The following is a 21,070-nucleotide window of genomic DNA, read 5'->3' on the forward strand; positions in this document are numbered from 1 at the left end:
ATGTCTAAGATAGTATATTTATATGTAAAAACCTCTCTTTCTTTATTAATTCCTATTAATTGCAACAATGACCAAAACTATGTTTGTCAACTCTCAACAACTTTTATTCATCATACTCTTTATATGTGAAGTCATTACTCTCCATAAGATCAATATGATCTTTTTATTTATTTTTATTCTTTCTCTTTTTTCTCAAGATCATAGCAAGATAACCAAGCCCTTGACTCAAAACTAATCTTTATTATATATAGCTCACGGGCTCGATTACATAGAATGATCATAAAGCAAAACTCAAAACTAGATTATACTAAAACTTTATTCTACTAGATCAAGATATAACCAAAAGGATCGAACTAAGAAAAACGGTAAATATAGAAGTGTGATGGTGATACGATACCGGGGCACTCCCCCAAGCTTGGCAGTTGCCAAGGGGCGTGCCTATACCCGATACTCAGTCCTCCTTTGGTGGTGATGAAGATGGTGTTGGTCCTCGATCCTCACCAAATGAGCATCCTCCTCATCATCTGTAGTTCGACCATAAGGAGATAGGTCCCCATAGATCTTTGGGTCAGCAATGAGATGTGAGATGCAGCTCTCTCCATCGGAGTCTTTGAGATGACATCTTGGTCTAAATGTGCAGCAGAGATAGCTTGAAACAAAAACAGAGGATTGTGTCGTGGTACGGTGGTCAAAACCTTCAGGAGATTATATAATGAATTTTTACCTACAAAAAGAAGTATCATGCAAGAAATCGGAGTCCGGAGGGCACACGAGGTGCCCACGAGGCAGGGGGTGCGCCCAGGGGGGTAGGGCACCCTCCACCCTCGTGGATGCCTCATGTCCTTTTCGGACTGCTTCTTATTTTCCTATTTTCTTAAATATTCCAAAACGGAGAAAAATTGCTATTAGAACTGTTTTGGAGTCGGTTTACTTACTGTACCAGATACCTATTCCTTTTCGGAGGCTGAAATGTTCTGAAAGTGTCCCTTATATACTCCTCCGGGGTTACAGTTTCAATAACATTAGTTTCAACATTTATGGGATTACCTGAGATATAATGCTTGATTCTTTGACCGTTCACCACCCTCGGATTTGTGCCTTCGAAGTTGTTGATTTTTATGGCACCAAAAAGATACACCTCCCCAATAACGTAAGGACCTTCCCATTTAGTGAGGAGTTTTCCTACAAAAAATCTTAAATGAGAGTTGTATGATAGAACATCATCACCTACATTAAACTCACGTTTTTGTATCCTTTTGTCATGCCATCTTTTAACTTTTTCTTTAAACAGTTGGGCATTTTCATAGGCCTGGGTTCTCCACTCATCAGGTGAGCTAATGTCAAATAGTCTCTTCTCACCGGCAAGTTTAAAGTCATAGTTGAGCTCTTTAATGGCCCAATTTGCCTTATGTTCTAGTTCGAGAGGTAAGTGACATGCTTTTCCATAAACCATTTTATATGGAGACATACCCATAGTGTTTTTATATGCAGTTCTATAGGCCCATAATGCATCATCAAGTTTCTTGGACCAATTCTTTCTAGATCTATGAACAGTCTTTTGCATAATTAATTTAAGCTCTCTATTACTCAGTTCTACTTGACCACTAGACTATCGGTGATATGGAGATGCAATTCTATGATTAACATCATACTTAGCAAGCATATTACGAAAAGCACCATGAATAAAATGTGAACAACCATCAGTCATTAAGTATCTAGGGACTCCAAACCTCGGAAAAATAACTTCTTTAAGCATCTTAATAGAGGTGTTATGATCAACATTACTAGTTGGAATAGCTTCTACACACTTAGTAACGTAATCAACAGCAACTAAAATATGTGTATACCCATTAGAGGAAGGAAACAAACCCATATAATCAAAGCCCCAAACATCAAATGGTTCAATAACAAGTGAATAATTCATAGGCATTTCTTGACGTCTACTAATATTACCAATTCTTTGACATTCATCACAAGACAAGAAAAACTTATGGGCATCCTTGAAGAGAGTAGGCCAATAAAAAACGGATTGCAATATCTTATGTGTAGTTCTATGTCCAGCGTGGTGTCCAACTTGCAAGAATTTGGACTCTAACTTTGTTTTGGACTCTCACTTGCATGATTTGAATGGAACTAACCTGGACTGACGATGTTTTCAGCAGAATTGCCATGGTTTTTTTATGTGCAAAAACAAAAGTTCTCGGAATGACCTGAAACTTCACGGAGATTATTTTTGGAAATAATAAAAAATACTGGCAAAAGATCAAGAACAGGGGGCCCACACCCTAGCCACAAGGGTTGGGAGGCAAAACTATAAGTCCTTTTTGATACTGGTGCATCACATTGTTTCATGTCAAGATCATTTGTTTCAAAGCATGACTTAGTTTCGGAAATGTTGGTTAAACCTATGGGAGTGGTTTCTCCGGCCAAGTCTATGAGGGCTACCACAATGATCCCAAATGTTTCTATCAAGATGGGTGACTATAAGTTTCTGTCTTCTCCAATGGTCCTTGGTGACTTGGATATTGATCTAATTCTCTGCATGGACTAGCTTTCTAAGCACAAGGCTCAACTTGATTGTGCTGCCAGGCAGATTCAATTGACACACTCGTCTGAGGATGTGATTGTCTTTGCCGCTCGTGACGATACCATTCGACTGTTTTCTCTCAATGAGAAGGGCGAGTTGAATGCCATCTCTCATATTCCAGTCGTTTGTGAATATCAAGACGTCTTTCCATAAGAGCTTCTAGGAATGCCTCCTCACTGGCCAGATGAATTCGTCATTGATCTTGAGCCTGGCACGGAACCTGTTTGCAAATGTCCTTACAAGCTTGGACCAGAAGAGTTGAAGGAGCTGAAGAAACAACTCGATATACAAGAGCGTATGGGTCTGATCCGACCAAGTTCTTCTCCATGGGGTTGTGGTGTTCTTTTTGTCAAGAAGAAGGATGGCACGGACCGACTCTGCGTCGACTATCGTCCATTGAACAAGAAGACCATAAAGAACAAGTACCCACTTCCCAACATGAATGATCTTTTCGAACAACTCAAGGGTGCTCAAGTATTCTCCAAGCCTGACCTTCGTATGGGCTATCATCAGATTCGCATTCATGAACAAGATATCCCCAAGATAGCATTCAGAACAAGCTATGGTTCTTATGAATACACTATCATGTGTTTCGGCCTTGTCAATGGTCCTCCAACGTTCTCTCGCATGATGAACTTCATCTTCAACCCTTACACAAATGACTTCGTCTTGGTCTATCTCCGTGACATTTTGGTCTTTTCCAAGAACAAAGAGGATCATGCCAAGCATTTGAGGTTGGTGCTGGACAAACTCAGAGAACATCAGTTCTACGCGAAGTTTTCAAAGTGCGAGTTTTGGCTCGATGAGGTTCTCTACCTTGGGCATATCATCTCCGCCAAGGGCATAGCTGTTAATCCTAAGAAGGTGTCTGCAATTGTGAATTGGGAACCGCCTCAGAATGTGAAGCAGCTCCGTAGCTTTCTTGGGATCGCAAGCTATTGTCGAAGATTTGTTGAGAATTTCTCTAAGATCGCGAAGCCCCTTTCCAACCTTCTCCAGAAGCATGTGAAGTATGTCTGGACGCCTGAATGTGACATCGCTTTCAACACCCTCAAAGAGAAGTTGTCACAGCTCCAGTTCTGACTCCCCCTGGTGAATCCAAACCATTTGAGGTTTTCTGTGATGCTTCCTTGCAAGGCCTCGATGATGTGTTAATGCAAGAGAAGAAAGTTGTGGCCTATACCTCTCGCTAGTTGAAGCCCAACGAAAATAACTACCCCACTCATGAGCTCAAGTTGGCGGCAGTTGTCCATGCTCTTTTAACATGGAGACATCTCTTGTTGGGAAGAAAAGTCGACATCTTCACTGATCATAAGAGTCTCAAGTACATCTTCACTCATCCCAACCTCAACCTCAGGTAGACTCGTTGGGTCGAAATGATTCAAGAGTATAATCCGAGTATTGAATATACTCCAGGCAAGGCCAATGTCATTGCTGACGCTTTGAGCGGGAAGGCTTACTGCAGCAGTTTGATTCTCAAGCCCTTCCAACCGGACCTTTGTGACGCTTTTCGCAAACTTAATCTCCAAGTTGTTCCTCAAGGATTCCTTGCCAACCTCCAAGTCTCTCCTACTTTGGAAGATCAGATTCGTGAGGCTCAACTTCTTGATGCAATGGTGAAGAAGGTGAAGATTGGGATTGCCAAGAGCCAACCCAAGTACAAGTGCTATCGCCTTGATGACAAAGATACTCTATTCTTCGAGGATCACATTGTTGTTCATAAGGGTGTCCTTCATAAAGTCATTATGAACGAGGCTCACAATTCACTCCTATCTATTCATCCTGGAAGTACAAAGATGTACCATGACCTCAAGCAGTCGTATTGGTGGACTGGAATGAAGCGAGAAGTTGCTCAGTTCGTGAATGAAGGTGATGTCTGTAGAAGAGAAAAAGCAGAACACCAACGGCCAACTGGTCTCCTCCAACCTCTTTCCATTCCATAATGGAAGTTTGGCCATATTGAGATGGACTTCATGACTGGATTTCCCAAGTCCAAGCGTGGCAATGATGTTATCTTTGTTGTCATCGACAAGCTTACTAAAGTGGCTCATTTTCTTCCTATCAAAGAATCTATCACAACAGCTCAGTTGGCAGAGCTATATACCTCCAGGATTGTCTCCTTGCATGGCATTCCGCAGTTGATATCTTCAGATCATGGAAGCATCTTTACCTCTAAATTCTGGGATTCTTTTCAGAAGGCCATGGGCACCAACATTCGCTTCAACACAGACTTTCATCCTCAAACTATTGGACAAGTCGAGCGAGTAAATCATATTCTTGAAGATATGCTCAGGGCTTATGTCACTTCTTTCGGTATGAAGTGGGAAGATTGTCTTCCATATGCCGAGTTCTCCTACAACAACAACTTCCAAGCGAGTTCGGGCAAGGCCCCATTCGAGATTCTCTATGGCAGAAAGTGTCGTATCCCTCTTAAGTGGTCAAAGACTGGTGAGCGCCAACTTCTTGGCAATGACTTGATCACAGAGGCTGAAGAAATGTGCAAAGTCATTCGTGAAAATCTCAAAGCCGCGCAATCGCGCCAGAAGAGTTACTATGATAGCAAGCATCGTGACTTGGCTTTCAAGATAGGAGACCATGTCTACCTCCGCATCTCTCCAATGAAAGGTACTCTTCGCTTCAGTATCAAAGGGAGGCTTGCCCCTAGATATGTGGGTCCTTTCAAGATCATTGGCAAAAGAGGCGATCTCGCCTATCAACTTGAGCTTCCGTCCAACTTTGCAAACGTGCACGACGTGTTTCACGTGTCTCAGCTTCGCAAGTGTTTCAAGACTCCTGACTGCACCATCAACTTCAAAGAGATTGATCTCCAAGAAGACATGTCTTATCATGAGCATCCCGTTGCTATTCTTGAAGAAACTGAGCGCAAGACTCGCAACAAGTCTATCAAATTCCTGAAAGTGAAGTGGTCACACCATTCCGACCAAGAGGCCACCTGGGAACGCGAGGACCACCTCTGTTCCGAATATCTGGAGTTTTTTCAGTCCTAGATCTCGAGACGAGATCCTTTCGTAGTGGTGGATTGTTGTAACGCCCCGTATGTAACTTGCCATATTTGAATTACAACTCTTGCCATTTTCGGCTCTAAGTTATGATATTCCCTTGTGGTTCGGTTTTGCCTTCGTTTGGATTTTTGTCCATGTCATGCATTTCATATCATGTCATCATGTGCATCGCATTTGCATACGTGTTCATCTCATGCATCCGAGCATTTTCCCCGTTGTCTGTTTTGCATTCCGGCACTCCTACGTCCTCCGGCGCCCTCCTTTTGCCTCTTTTCGTGTGCGAGTGTTAAACATTCTCGGATTGGACCGAGACTTGCCAAGCGGCCTTGGTACACCACCGGTAGACTGCCTGTCAACTTTCGTGCCATTTGGAGTTCGTTTGATACTCCAATGGTTAACCGGGAACCGTAAAGGCCTTGTGTGTGTTGCAGCCCAACACCCCTCCAAAGTGGCCCAAAACCCATCCAACCCCCCTCCATCCTCTCGGCCGTTCAATCACGATCGCTTGGCCGAAAATCGCACCTCATTTGGACTCTCCTAGCCCCCTCTAGCTATAAATAGGTCTTCCCCGTTCAAAATCGCAGGCAAAACCCTAGGTCCTCCCCACCCCGCCGCCGGACGCGTCCGCCCGACGGCCGGACACGTCTACCGCGCCGCCCGCACCGCTCAACGCCCGCCACGTGTCCACCCCCGCCGCCGCCGCGCTGGCCACCCGAGGCCCGCCGCCGGCCCCCGCGGGCCCAGTCGTCGTTGCCCCGCGCCCGAGTGCTCCGCCGCCCCGCGCCCGAGTCCTCTGTCGCCCCGCTCGCCGGCCTCCGCCGCCCGCTCGCCGTCCACCACCGCCGCCTCCCGCGGTCTCCGCTTCCCTGTACCGTCCGGCGACCGGCCACCCTGCGCCCGTCTCCGCCGGAGACCTCGCCGCCCGACGGACCGGCGACCCCGCGCCCGTCCCCGCCGTCCTCTACAGCTCCGACCGCCGTCCCCTACAGCTCCGACGCCATCTCCACCAACCCCGGCGAGAAATCCGGCGATCCTGGGAATCCGTGCCCGGATCTGGATCGGAACCTAGGGTTGACTTCTCCTTTCCTCTACGTCTTTTGTTTCCCCTTAATTTTATGCCATGTTCGTGATGCCATAACTCCTCATCTATACCTCCGTTTCGTGCGTGTGGCATATCAAAATGTTCGTTAGGATGTGCTCTTCATTTTGTTCCATTGCATCATGCTCGTTTGAGTCCATATTGATGCCTAAAATGTTGTTGCAAGAGTGCTATAAAATGTTAGTTCCTGATTCTTATCAGATTATGAGCATTTGTCATTTTTTCCATGATTAATATGTGCTGCATATGAGCAGGAGCTCTACATGTGTTTTGGGCTATGCCATGCCATCTTTACAGGGGTGTATGACATGTATTTTTGTGATCAATGTGGTGACTAGCACAAGCATGCAAAGTAGCTCTCGTGATGTTGCTGATTTCAGGGACTTAGAATTTCAGTAAGTCATTTCCCTGCTGTTATTTTAATGCCATGTATTCATGTTGCTACAGAGAGATCCATGCTTCTTTTGAGCATGTTCAGTAAGGATGATTTGGGCATATGGTCATTCTCTATCCATCCATGTCTCTGTTGGCATTTATGGGGTAACCTAGCATGACTCAATCTTGCTCTACTTTTGCTATAAAATGTTCCTGGTAGATTGTTTACGTGTTAATCAATTTTGCCAAGGTTGTCGTAGTTGATCCATGCATGCTATGAGATGGTTCTTGCCATGTTTAGCTTCTTGATCATGTCTTCTTGGTGGGTGTATGCTTAGTTTGTCAAGCAATGCCTTGTGGTGAGTGCATCGAGCTCGCAAACATGCCTACATAACTCTTTTTTTGCCATTTCCAGTTTTCTGCTAAGTCTGAATTTGTTAACGAAACTTGCTATGTTTACATGGGTGCCATCATATCTTCTGATCCTTTTTGGCTTATTGTTAGTAATGGACTTTTGTTACATGCTTTGAGTAGATTCATGCCATGCCTTGTGTTGCTATGATATGATCTTGTAGAATGTTGTTATCTTGCTCTAAACTTTGCTTCCTGATGTTAAATCCTGACATGATGTTATTTTCACTAAGTCTATGAACCTGATATCTTTTGCACTTTTGCCATGCTTGTTTGAACCTGTTTTTGTGTGTTTCAGCCGTAGCTCAGTGTTCATATTTTGTCAAGTATCTTGAGTAGTTCACTGCCATGTGCTTTGTTGCTGTGTTAGAGTGTAGTAACTTTGTTTCTTGTTGCATTTTAGATGGCATCGTGTTGTTAATCGCAGGATTGTGCCATTATTGTTTTGCTTGCCATTTGCAAACCGTGCATCTGATTCCGGTGATCTTTATATCGATTTCGACCGAAATCAACTCATCTTTCCAGCGGCGCTCTTGGTTTTACAAGTTGAGGCCTGGTTCAATCTTTCCTTCCGGAGCACGCATATTCATTGCATATTACATCCCGCATATCATGTCATGTTTTGCATCATGTTACTTGTGCATTGCACCGTGGTTGATTGTGGTTTATATTGCTTGTGTTCTTGATCGAGTTCGTGATCGAGGAACCCATTGAGTATGCTTATGAGGATCAAGCTTACGTCAACCCGGAGAACTTTGCAGGCAAGATGACCATACCCTCGAAATCACTTCTATCTTTGCTTTCTAGTTGCTCGCTCTATTGCTATGCCTATGCCGCGATACCTACCACTTGCTTTATCGTGCCTCGCATATTGCCATGTCAAGCCTCTAACCCACCTTGTCCTAGCAAACCATTGTTTGGATATGTTACCACTTTGCTCAGCCCCTCTTATAGCGTTGCTAGTTGCAGGTGAAGATTGGAGTTTGTTCCTTGTTGGAACATGTTTATTGTTTGGATATCATTATTATATCTTGTTTACTTTAATGCACCTATATACTTGGTAAAGGGTGGAAGGCTCGGCCTTATGCTTGGTGTTTTATTCCACTCTTGCCGCCCTAGTTTCCGTCATACCGGTGTTATGTTCCTTGATTTTGCGTTCCTTACGCGGTTGGGTTATAATGGGAACCCCTTGACAGTTCGCCTTGAATAAAACTCCTCCAGCTAGGCCCGACCTTGGTTTTACCATTTGCCACCTAGGCCTTTTTCCCTTGGGTTTTGCGAACTCATGGGTCATCTTTATTCTAACCCCCCGGGCCAGTGCTTCTCTAAGTGTTGGTCCAACCTAGAGCACCGTGTGGGGCAGTCCCTTGGCAACTTGGGTTACGTTGGCTCCCGTATGCTTAGCTTATCTGGTGTGCCCTGAGAATGAGATATGTGCAGCTCCTATCGGGATTTGTCGGCACAACGGGTGGTCTTGCTAGTCTTGTTTTACCATTGTCGAAATGTCTTCTAACCGGGATTCTGAGTCTGATCGGGTCGTCCTAGGAGAAGGAATGTCATTCGTTGACCGTGAGAGCTTGTGATGGGCTAAGTTGGGACACCCCTGCAGTGTTTTGAACTTTCGAAAGCCGTGCCCGTGGTTATGGGCAGATGGGAATTTGTTAATGTCCGGTTGTAGAAAACTTGACACTTAACTTAATAAAAATGCATCAACCGCGTGTGTAGCCGTGATGGTCTCTCTAAGGCGGAGTCCGGGAAGAGAACACGGTCTCGTGTTATGCTTGAACGTAAGTAGTTCTAGGATCACTTCTTGATCATACATTGTCGACCGTGCCTTGCTCCTCTTCTCACTTTCATTTGCGTGTGTTAGCCACCATATATGCTAGTGCTTGCTGCAGCTCCACCTCACTACCTTTTCCTACCCATGAGCTTAAATAGTCTTGATCGCGAGGGTGTAAGATTGTTGAGTCCCCGTGACTCACAGATTACTTCCAAAACCAGATGCAGGTGCCAATGATGCCATTACAGGGGATGCGACTGAACTCAAGTGGGAGTTCAACGAGGATTCAGGACATTACTATGTTTCCTTTCTAGACGATCAGTAGTGGAGCCCAGTTGGGGCGATCGGGGATCTTATGAATTTGGGGTTGTCTTTATTTTGGTTCCATAGTCGGACCTTGATTGTATTCTGGACGATGTAATGTTATACTTATGTATTGTGTGAAGTGGCGATTGTAAGCCAACTCTGTATCTCTTTCTTATTCAGTACATGGGATGTGTAAAGATTACCCCTCTTGCGACATGCCTACCATGCAGTTATGCCTCTAAGTCATGCTCCGACACGTGGGAGATATAGCCGCATCATGGGTGTTACATAGCCTGACCTCTTTCTCGTTCCAGTGATGCCGACCACAAACCAGATTATCTCATAATCCTTGTCGCATGGCCATGCTTATCTTGGTTGGATCACATGAGGGGCCCAGAATATATCTCTCCTAATCGGAGGGGCAAATCCCATCTTGCTCGACCATGTCTCGCAGCATGGGTCTGGACAAGCCCGAAACCTACCTTTGTAACTACCCTTTCACGGAGTAGCGTTTGGTTGGCCCAAAGCAAGTCTGTCACCATCCCGAGTGCATGCGCCAGCTCAGGTCTTAGGACATAGAACGTATGTTGTACTAGAGACTCACAGATGACATATCGCTGCGTCTCATAGTTGGGTCTGTTCGACTCGGACTTTATCTCGACTCGGATCCGACTACATCGAATACGACCAGATCCTTCCAAGTACATATTATCCGGTTAGCATCCAATGCCCCATGGCTAGTGAGGCCAAGGCATCGACCGTGTTATATGCTAGTCTAGTTGGCTACGCGTCCACATAGCCCTTTCGGCTAGGGACCTTTTAGGACAGTCATCATACAATCATAGTCCCACAAACAAGTCACGTACTTGCTAATACACATCATTGATAATGTCCAAGGACTATCTTTATTCCTAAACACATAGGAAATATCATCATACATGATTGCCTCTAGGGCATATCTCCAATAGCAGAAAGGTGGCCCAATCCTTTTTGTATCAAAGGACAAGCCTGGACAAACTCTTATATAAACTAAAGCGCTCCCGAGGACACATGTGAATTATCGTCAAGCTAGTTTTCATCATGCTCATATGATTCGTGTTCGTTACTTTGATAATTTGATATGTCGGTGGACCGGTGCTTGGTTACTGCCCTTACTTGGACAAGCATCCCCCTTATGATTAACCCCTCTCGCAAGCATCCGCAACTACGAAAGAATAATTAAGGTAAACCTAACCATAACATGAAATATATGGATCAAAATCAGCCCCTGACGAAGCAACGCATAAACTAGGGTTTAAGCTTCTGTCACTCTAGCAACCCATCATCTACTTATTACTTCACAATGCCTTCACCTAGTCCCAAACAATTGTGAATTGTCATGTAGTCGACGTTCACATGACACCACTAGAGGAGAGACAACATGCATCTCATCAAAATATCGAACGAATACCAAATTCACATGACTACTTATAGCAAGACCTCTCCCATGTCCACAGGAACAAACGTAACTACTCACAAATCATATTCATGTTCATAATCAGAGCGGTATTAATACGCATAAATGATCTGAACATATGATCTTCCACCAAATGAACCAACTAGCATCAACTACAAGGAGTAATCAACACTACTAGTAACCCACAGGCACCAATCTGAGGTTCTAAGACAAAGATTGGGTACAAGAGATGAACTAGGGTTTGAGAGGAGATGGTGCTGGTGAAGATGTTGATGGAGATTGACCCCCTCCTGATGAGAGGATCGATGATGATGACTATGGTGATGATTTCCCCCTCCTGGAGGCAAGTTTCCCTGGCAGAACAGCTCCGCCTGAGCCCTAAATTGGTTCTGCCAAGGTTCCGCCTCGAGATGGTGTGGCGCTTCGCTCCGAAAGCTTCCTTCTAATTTTTTCCAGGGCGAAAGACTTCATATAGAAAAAGATGGGCACCGGAGGCCTGCCAGGGGGCCCACAAGACAGGGGGCGCGCCTAGGGGGTAGGGCGAGCCCCCCCCCACCCTCGTGGATGGTGGGTGTCCCCCCTCTGGTTCTTTTGTCGCCCAATATATTTTATATATTCCAAAACTGACTTTCATGGAGTTTCAGGACTTTTGGAGTTGTGTAGAATAGGTCTCTAATATTTGCTCCTTTTCTAGCCCAGAATTCCAGCTGCCGGCATTCTCCCTCTTCATGTAAACCATCTAAAATAAGAGAGAATAGGCATAAGTATTGTGACATAATGTGTAATAACATCCCATAATGCAATAAATATCGATATAAAAGCATGATGCGAAATGGACGTATCAGGATGTTAACACAGGCGCGTAGCTCACTGCCCTCGCCGGGGGAGGGAGCTGCCCCGGGTGGTGCGGGGCGATGTTCGCCTCGCATAGCTCTTGGCTCCTGAAGCTCCTCGGTCACCTTGGTGATGAAGTCCTGAGCACCTGGTGCCTCGCTCCCTGCGCTCTTCTCACAGAAGTGTGTGTTGAAGCACGCCTCCACATGGTGCCCGAACACCTCCCTTGTGATTCTGGCCAGGTTAGAGGTCTTCCAGTGTAGAGCCCCCGAGCTCAGCTTGAGATGGGCGCTGGGCGCGCCTTTCTATAGGAGAGAGGAAGGCGCCCTGTCAGTGGGTGCAGGTCCCGAGGCGCAGTCGTCGAATGCCCCAACCTCCTAAGGTCCTCGGTGGAGCAGCTGCTTCTTCTTCTTGGGGACGACTCCAGGAGGGTAGACAGCGCCCTCATCAACTGGGTTCTCGACAACCGCAGCCTGGTAGGTGCGCCCGAGAGAGCACACCGCGTCCTTGTCATCGCAGGTGACCGTGATGATGCCATAGCTCCCTGGCATCTCGACAACATTGTAGCCATGATGAGTCACAGCCATGAACTTGGCCAGGGCCGGATACCCAAGGATGGCATTTTGCTGGAGGAGAATGTGGGCCATATCGAAGCCGATGAGCTCAGTGTGGTAGTTGTCACGCTTTCCGAAGGTGACAGGGAGGCAGATCTGCCCTATCGGGGTAGTGGAGCCGTCGGTCACTCCTGAGAAAGGCTTGGTGGCCAGAAGCTGGTCATACGGCAGTTGGAGCCTGTCAAACGTCTCAACGGAGAGAACATTGAGCCCCTCGCTGCCATAGATGAGAGTACTAGTGATGAGGACGTTGCTGATGGTAGGCAAGCAGAGCATCGGAGGGTGCCAGCAGTGGCTGCGCACTTGAGCTGCTCAGTAGAGTCAAAGGTGATGGCGTACTTGGACCACCTGAGCGGATGTGTGACTGTTGGCGTCCTGGGAACGGGGGTCCCCAGACTTGCCTACCTGTGGCCCACAGCGTGGCTCCACCAGCGGCCTTGTACGGCCTGTCTTCACCAGCAAACACTCAAGACCCTCGCGAGGGGCCAACCTCGCGAGGCAGACGATGCAAGACCTCCTCGTGGGAGGCCTCACCAGGCTGGCTCGCGAGGGGCGGAGAGATCAAGGCGAGGGACACCTCACGAGGTTCCTGTGACGCAAGCCATGACGACCAAGGCCAGGCGGGCTCTACCAGCGCAGTATCCTCGCTTCCTCTTTGGTGCTAAAGAGGCAAGTGGATGCGCGGTGTCCTGAGGCATCAAGCAAAGGTTTCCATATCGGTGCAACAAGACCAAGACCAACAGGACTGCAGGACGGAGGTCACCGTGGAGCCCAGGACAACGTCATCACCAGAGCCTTTGGCAGGCGTAGACCATCTTTTGTTAGGATAGCTTGTACTAGTTGTCCCCTTCAAACTGGCCGTGTGGGATCCCTTCCCAACGGCTTGGCATACCAGCGACAGCTACAACCTTCCTGGGGACAGGGACCTGTCGGCGTACACCTCCATCTTGATTCCTCGCAGGGAGTAAAAGAAGTAAGTTTCTAGGGGCCCTATCTACACGCGCCAAACGCCACCGACGCCATCATCAACAGTGGGCCACGAGAAGCTGAGGCCAACCTCATCCAGATCAGCGACGGCGGCGGCCGGAAGCTGCAGCATTGCTCCAGGCACGGCGAGAGCTCAGGGGCATGTAGCTGTCGTCGCTTGTCTCCGGAGTCTCGTCGGGCTCGGCAGAATCACTTGACCACCAGGAGTCACCACTGCCGCTGGAGGAGCTGTTGGCGAAGCCAGCGGCAGGCTCGACGTTGGCCGCTGCGCCGTCCTAGCGACCCCCTTCAGGGTAGCACTCCAAGCGGCAACCTTCCTCGTCGAAGACCTTGAAGAACATCATGGTGGTGCCGTGGTAATCGAAGTGGATGGCGAGGGTGCCTTCCGCATGGCAGACTTGGGCAACCTCGCCCCAGCCATGGGTCATGAACTCCCTGGGGAGATGGCTTCGACCTCCACTCCAGTCGCTGTGGCGTCGTAGTCGGCGTGCTACAGCCAAAGCTCGAGGGGCCCCCTCGATGGCTGTAGGATCGAAAGTATGTCTAGAGGGGGGGGTAATTAGACTACTTGACCAAATAAAAATCTAGCCTTCTCCCAATTTCAAGTCTTGGCAGATTTTAACAACTTAGCACAAGTCAGGTAATTAACCTACACATGCAATTCTAAGAGTATAGCAGCGGAATGTAAAACAGTTGCATATGAAGGTAAAGAGATGAGTTTGAGGGAGCAAACGCAATGTAGACACGGAAATTTTTCGTGTGGTTCCGATATGTGGTGCTATTGTACATCCACGTTGATGGAGACTTCAACCCATGAAGGGTAACGGTTGCACGAGTCCACGGAGGGCTCCACCCACGAAGGGTCCAGGAAGAAGAAACCTTGTCTATCCCACCATGGCCATCGCCAATGAAGGACTTGCCTCACTAGGGTAGATCTTCACGAATTAGGCAATCTCCTTGCCCGTACAAACTCCTTGGTTCAACTCCACAATCTTGACGGAGGCTCCCAAGTGACACCTAGCCAATCTAGAAGACACCACTCTCCAAAAGGTAATATATGGTGTGCTGATGATGAACTTGTTCTTGTGCTTCAAATGATAGTCTCCCCAACACTCATCTCGCTCTCATAGGATTGGACTTGGTGGAAAGAGGGTTTGAGTGGAAAGCATCTTGTGGAAGGCTAGAGATCAAGATTTAAGTGGTTGGAATGAAATATCCTGACCTTAACAAATGTGTTAGAAAATGTATGTTGGAAGTGTAGGCATGTTCTGATGGCTCTCTCCATGAATGAAGAGTGGGTGGAGGGGTATATATAGCCTCCTCACAAAATCTAGTCGTTACACACAAATCACCAAACTTGGTGGGACCAAATCATGAAACTCGGTCAGACCGATTTAGTTCAAAATGTGAACGTTAGGATTTTCGGTGGGACCGACATGTCAACTCGGTGTGACCGATTCCATTAGAGGTTAGGGCCTAACGTAATCTCGGTGAGACCAATTACACAAACTCGGTGGGAGCGACTTTGGTAATAGGCAGACATAGAGTTGGTCAGGCAAACTCGGTGGGACCGATTCGCTCATCTCAGTTAGACCAAAACATTACGAAGGGGAAACAGAGAGTTTGCATTGCAATCTTGGTGGGACCGATCGCTCATCTCGGTTGGATCGAAACGTTACGAAGGGAAATAGAGAGGTTGCAATCCCATTTTGGTGAGACCGAGATCCCAATCGGTGAGACCGAAATGACTAGGGTTTGTGGCAGTGGCTATGTCAAGTGAACTCGGTGGCGCCGGGTAGGAAATTTCGGTGGGGACGAGTTTGACTTTTGGTTTGGGGCATATGTGGATATGAGAAAGTAGTTGAGGGTTTTGAAGCATATCACTAAGCATTTTGAGCAAATAACTCATTAAGCAACACCTCATCCCCTTTTAATAGTTTGGCTTTTCCTATGGACTCAATGTGATCTCGGGTCACTAAATGTAAAATGTAGAGTCTTGAGCTTGAGCCAACATGTGTTCTTAGTATTTTGACGGGTCCACTTTTCTGATCCATGCCATGCCAAACGTTGAGCTTTCCTGAAATATTTATCTTGAAATAGCATTAGCTCAATGGGCTATATGTTGTTAGGAATTACCAAAACCACCCAAGGATAGTTGCACTTTCAGCGGCATCTCGGCGGAGAAGAACTGCGGGAAGCAAATATAAGTGCGCAGAGGCATCGCCGCCCACATCACGAGTTCGCACGAGGAGTTTGCGGCGTGGGCTCCTTGGGCGACGGCGTCCGTCACCACGGCGCGGTGACCACGGCCATGGCGTGGGCGGCGCCGTTCGCAACCTCTCCCTCCGGAGCCCTCGGCTCGGGCGTACAGAGGCAGCGGATACCCCGGAGGTGGGTGCTCGCACCATGGCCTCGACACCTCCGGCCTCATGACTATGTCGCGATGATGGAACAACCTCTTGTTCGGCGGAAGTGGCTCAGGCTCGTTGAGCGGGGCGGGGGTTCCCTGCTCCGCGGCTAAGAACTTCCGTATCGGCACCATGGTCGATGCTGCTAGCGATGAAGCAATGAAGAAGAAGGAGCAAGAGGAGTAAAGGAATAGATCGGTGACTGGGGCTCTGCTCCCCTCTTCCCATTTATTGCCAAGAGGAGGCCAACCGCCGGCCTCCATGATCTAAGGTAAAAATGACCTTTTTCTGCATGCAGCAGGGACTCGTCAAGTCGGGCAGTTGCCGAGGCAGCGTGGGGAAGCGGAGACACCCACGTCCAATCAAGTGCCACCCATCAAACGAGGTCGAAGGCTATTGGGGCTCGCGGCGCTCCGCACTTTCCCTTTGGCTTTGCCCTGAAGCCAAGTACGAGCGCGCCTTGGGCCCGGGGGTTAGTGTCGGCATCCTGGGAACGGGGGTCCCCAGACTTTCCTGCCTGCGGCCCACGGCGTGGCTCCACCAGCGGCCCTGTATGGCCCATATTCACCAGCAAAGACTCAAGACCCTCGCGAGGGGCCAAGCCACGCGAGGCGAACGACGCAAGACCTCCTCGGGGGAGGCCTCACCAGGATGGCTCACGAGGGGCGGAGAGATCAAGGCAAGGGACACCTCACGAGGTTCCTGTGACGCAAGCCATGACGACCAAGGCCAGCCGGGCGCCAGCGCGTGCAGTGTCCTCGCTTCCTCTTTGGTGCTAAAGAGGCAAGCATAGGCGCGGTGTCCCGAGGTGTCAAGCAAAGGTTTCCATATCAGTGCAACAAGACCAAGACCAGCAGGACGGCTGGATGGAGGTCACCGTGGAGCCCAGGACGGCATCATCACCAGAGCCTTCGGCAGGCGAAGACCATCTTTTGTCAGGATAGCTTGTACTAGTTGCACCCTTCAAACTGGCCGTGTGGGATCCCTTCCCACCTAATATTTGGGAAGAGGACCCGGGCCTCTATAAATAGGGCTAGCCACCACCGTAGCCAGGGATAGGCTCATCAAGAGACGAAAGGATCTCATCTTGAACCGGATCCAATCCACCAAGGCAAACACACAAGCTAGCCAAGCAAAAGAGCACCTCTCCTTAGGAGGCTGTACTTCCCTTGTAATTGTTCATCCTCAGCCCAAGAGGCAATCCACCAAACCACATTGGAGTAGGGTATTACACCACATCGGTGGCCCGAACTAGTATAAATCTTGTGTCCCTTTGTTCTGCGAGTTCTACGCGCTAAGCCTTGAGATTGCGATGAGGGTGTGAGTTAGAGGGAGGAGAGATCTTCATGCGCACCCTAGTGTTCGAGCCTCAAGGGTTTTGCTGGAACCCGAAATCCGATAGTCACCTCAAGCTTGGGGAGGGCCCCGTTCATCTCGTGAGCGAACTGCTTGAAGATGCGATGGGAGGCAGGGGCCTGAGCGCCGCTAGGATGCAAGCGATGGCATGAGACTCCTGGAAGCCCGCATCCCCATCGTCTTGGTGGTGGTAAACGTTCCTTGTTGGCGGCGGTGGCAGCGGAGGAAGGCCAGCGTTGCCCTAAGGTCGGACATCACGAGGTTGATCCCTCTAGGGGCCCTCGCGAGCGTGGCCCTGCCAGCGGTCCTCTCGAGGCCGATCACGCCAGTCGTGACGGGGGCCGCGGTTGTCCCAGCATCCTCCGCCTCAGCCTCCTCCATGACCATAGCCTCGGTCGTTGCGCTCGGGGAGACGGCCGAGGCGCCTGTCACAGATGGCCGTGAGCTCTTGGCAGTCATCGATGTTGTGGCTGTGGACGTTATGGAAGACGCATAACGGGTGGCTGCCCTTGGATGACTCCGGGTGTTCGCAGCCACGCTTCAGCTCAAGTTTGGCCGGGAGCACACCTGGACCCTTGTGCTTCATGTCCTTGGCCTTGGCCTTCTTTTCTTCTGGGTCAGCTTCTGGGAGCTCGAGGAGGGAAAGGCGTCATTCTTTAGATCTTGCGCACTTGGTTTCCATGTTGAACATCTCTAGAGCTGAGCACATGTCCTCGTGTATGGCAAGCTCCCTCATCTTGACGTCACGGACGCCATCAGTGAACGCTGGAATGATAGCTTCATCCCACACCGTGGGAATCTTGAGGTGAACATTGGCAAAGCGCTGGATGTATTTGTGCAAGGTCTCCCCTGGCTTTTGCTTGATGCACCACAGGACGCCCATGGCGGGGGCGCGATCGTGGGTGCCTTGGAAGTTGGAGATGAAGCGCTCTCGCATTTCGTCCCAGGAGGAGATTGATCCTATGGGGAGGTTCAGGGGCCACGAGCATGTGCCATCCTTAAGGGCCATCGGAAACCAGTAGCCATGACCTTTTCGTGCCGTTGGCCACCTCGATGCTCAGCTCGTAGAGCTGCAGGAACTCGGCAGGGTCGGGGGTACCGTCGTAGCGTGGAGGCAGGTCTTGCTTGAACTTCCCTGGCCAGATGACGCGACGCAGCTCCGGGATGAACGCACGGCATCCTGCCGCACTCACCGAGGCCCGCCGTGGAGGTAGAGTCTGATCTTGGTGCTCGCGCACCACCGCCTCAGGGGCTGCTGCACCACCTAGCAGCTTTCCTCATCGCACGCCGGCGGCCTGCGCGGCGGGTCATGCCATGGTGCCTCACGCCTTGGCTCGGGGATGATATCCTTCCTAGGAGGTGAAGGAGGCGCGCCGTGGGCCACATCGCCCGTGAGAGGGTGCGGGGGAGGCAGCGAGCGAGACAGCGCAAGGGCCTCTCCCCCAACGCTGACAATCTCGGCGATGCAGTCCAGCGAGTACTCGTAGAGGTCATCTGTGACACCCCGAGACCATTGCGCCAGGTGTCTTCCAGTTATTCGCTGTTGTTGCCTTGTCTTTCGCTTGCGTGTTGCATCTTGCCATGTGAGGGAGTCCTGGATTAGGGTGTGTTCGGATAGCTGGACTATACCTTCAGCCGGACTCCTGGACTATGAAGATACAAGATTGAAGACTCCGTCCCGTGTCCGGAAGGGACTTTCCTTGGCGTGGAAGGCAAGCTTGGCGATACGGATATGAAGATCTCCTACCATTGTAACCGACTTTGTGTAACCCTAACCCTCTCCGGTGTCTATATAAACTGGAGGGTTTTAGTCCGTAAGACAAGGTACACATCAACAATCATACCATAGGCTAGCTTCTAGGGTTTAGCCTCCTCGATCTCGTGGTAGATCTACTCTTGTACTACCCATATCATCAATATTAATCAAGCAGGACGTAGGGTTTTATGTCCATCGAGAGGGCCCGAACACGGGTAAAACTTTGTGTCCCTTTTCTCCTGTTACCATCCGGCCTAGACGCATAGTTCGGGACCCCCTACCCGAGATCCGCCGGTTTTGACACCGACATTGGTGCTTTCATTGAGAGTTCCTCTGTGTCATCGCCGTCAGGCTCGATGGCTCCTACGATCATCAATAGTGATGCAGTCCAGGGTGAGACCTTCCTCCCCGAACATATCTTCGTCTTCAGCGGCTTCACACGACGGACCAATTCACTTGGCCGTCTGGAGCAAATCGAAAGCTACGCCCCTGGCCGTCAGGTCAGATTTGGAAGTTTAAACTACACGGCTGACATCCGTGGGGACTTGATCTTTGACGGATTCGAGCCAGTGCCGAGCGCGCCGCACTGTCCCGACGAGCATGATCTAGCTCTGCCACCGAACAGTGCCCTGGAGGCCGCACCCGCATCAGCTTCGACCCTTAATTCGGAACCAACCGCACCGATCGAGGACGGATGGTTGGACGCCGCCTCGGGGGCTACGATCTTAACGGCGATTGAGCCGAACACCAGCCTCGCACTCCGTGAAACTCATGATTCCAAGGAGCCGGACTCCTCACCGGACTCTGAACCATTCGCGCCTCTGCTGATCGAATCGGATTGGGCGCCGATCATGGAGTTTACTGCCACGGACATCTTTCAGGACTCGCCCTTCGGCGATATTATGAAATCACTAAAGTCTCTCTCTTTATTAGGAGAGCCCTGGCCGGACTTCAGTCAGCGAGAGTGGGATACAGACGATGAAGAAATTCAAAGCCCACCCACCACCCACTTTGTAGCCACCGTCAACGATTTAACCGACATGCTCGACCTCGACTCCGAAGACATTGATGGTATGGATGCCGATGAAGGAGACGATGAAGAACCAGTGCCTATTGGGCCCTGGAAGGCCACCTCGTCATATGACGTATACATGGTGGACGCACCAAAAGATGACGACGAGGAGCGGAAGGACGCACCGAAGGCTTGTTCCCTCGAAAAGCAGTCAAAGCGGCGACGCAAGCGCCGCCCCAAATCCTGCCCCGACAGAAATAGCGATCACACAGACCCAGCGCTGGAGCAGGGAGAACCACTGCCGGACAACGGCAATCCGGATAATCAAACCGAACAAACAAATCCTATCAAGGATCATGGTCCAGACGACATAACGCCGGACAGGCACCCGGAGCAGCAGACTGCCCGTAAAAGGCTTGTTGCCACCACGAGGAGTCTGAGAAAGCAGAAGGAAAGGATCAAGGCCGCGCAAGACACACTCCAAATCAGATGGAGTAAAATACTCAACACAACAGCAAGGTACGGCGACAATCGCCCCTACAAGAGCTACCCAAAGCGGAAGCTGCTACCCGAATTCTATGAGGAGGCCTCAGACCCCCCACAATCAAATATCAAAGCAGCCACCTGGTCAGATGGACGACCCCTCTACCAACACAGAGCGGCATACAATGTCGCTCACCATACAACATGCAACCAATGCGAGGGCTCGCACCCAAAGAACGGTGCAACAAGATCCATCTATGGACCACGCAAGCGCGCCCCAGCATACAATGCAACACAACAAACATCCGAACAACGCGATACACCCAGCTACAGGGGTGCCGCACACCTCCTATGTTTCACCGATGAGGTGTTGGACCACAAATTTCCAGAGGGATTCAAGCCCGTAAACATAGACGCATACGACGGAACAACAGACCCTGGGGTCTGGATTGAGGACTACATCTTTCATATCCATATGGCTCGAGGAGATGATCTCCATGCCATCAAGTACCTACCCCTCAAGCTCAAAGGGCCAGCTCGTCACTGGCTCAAAGGCCTCCCCGAAAGCTCCATTGGAAGTTGG

This window comes from Triticum dicoccoides, chromosome 4A (genome assembly GCF_002162155.2).
Source record: "Triticum dicoccoides isolate Atlit2015 ecotype Zavitan chromosome 4A, WEW_v2.0, whole genome shotgun sequence".
Lineage (NCBI taxonomy): Eukaryota > Viridiplantae > Streptophyta > Magnoliopsida > Poales > Poaceae > Triticum > Triticum dicoccoides.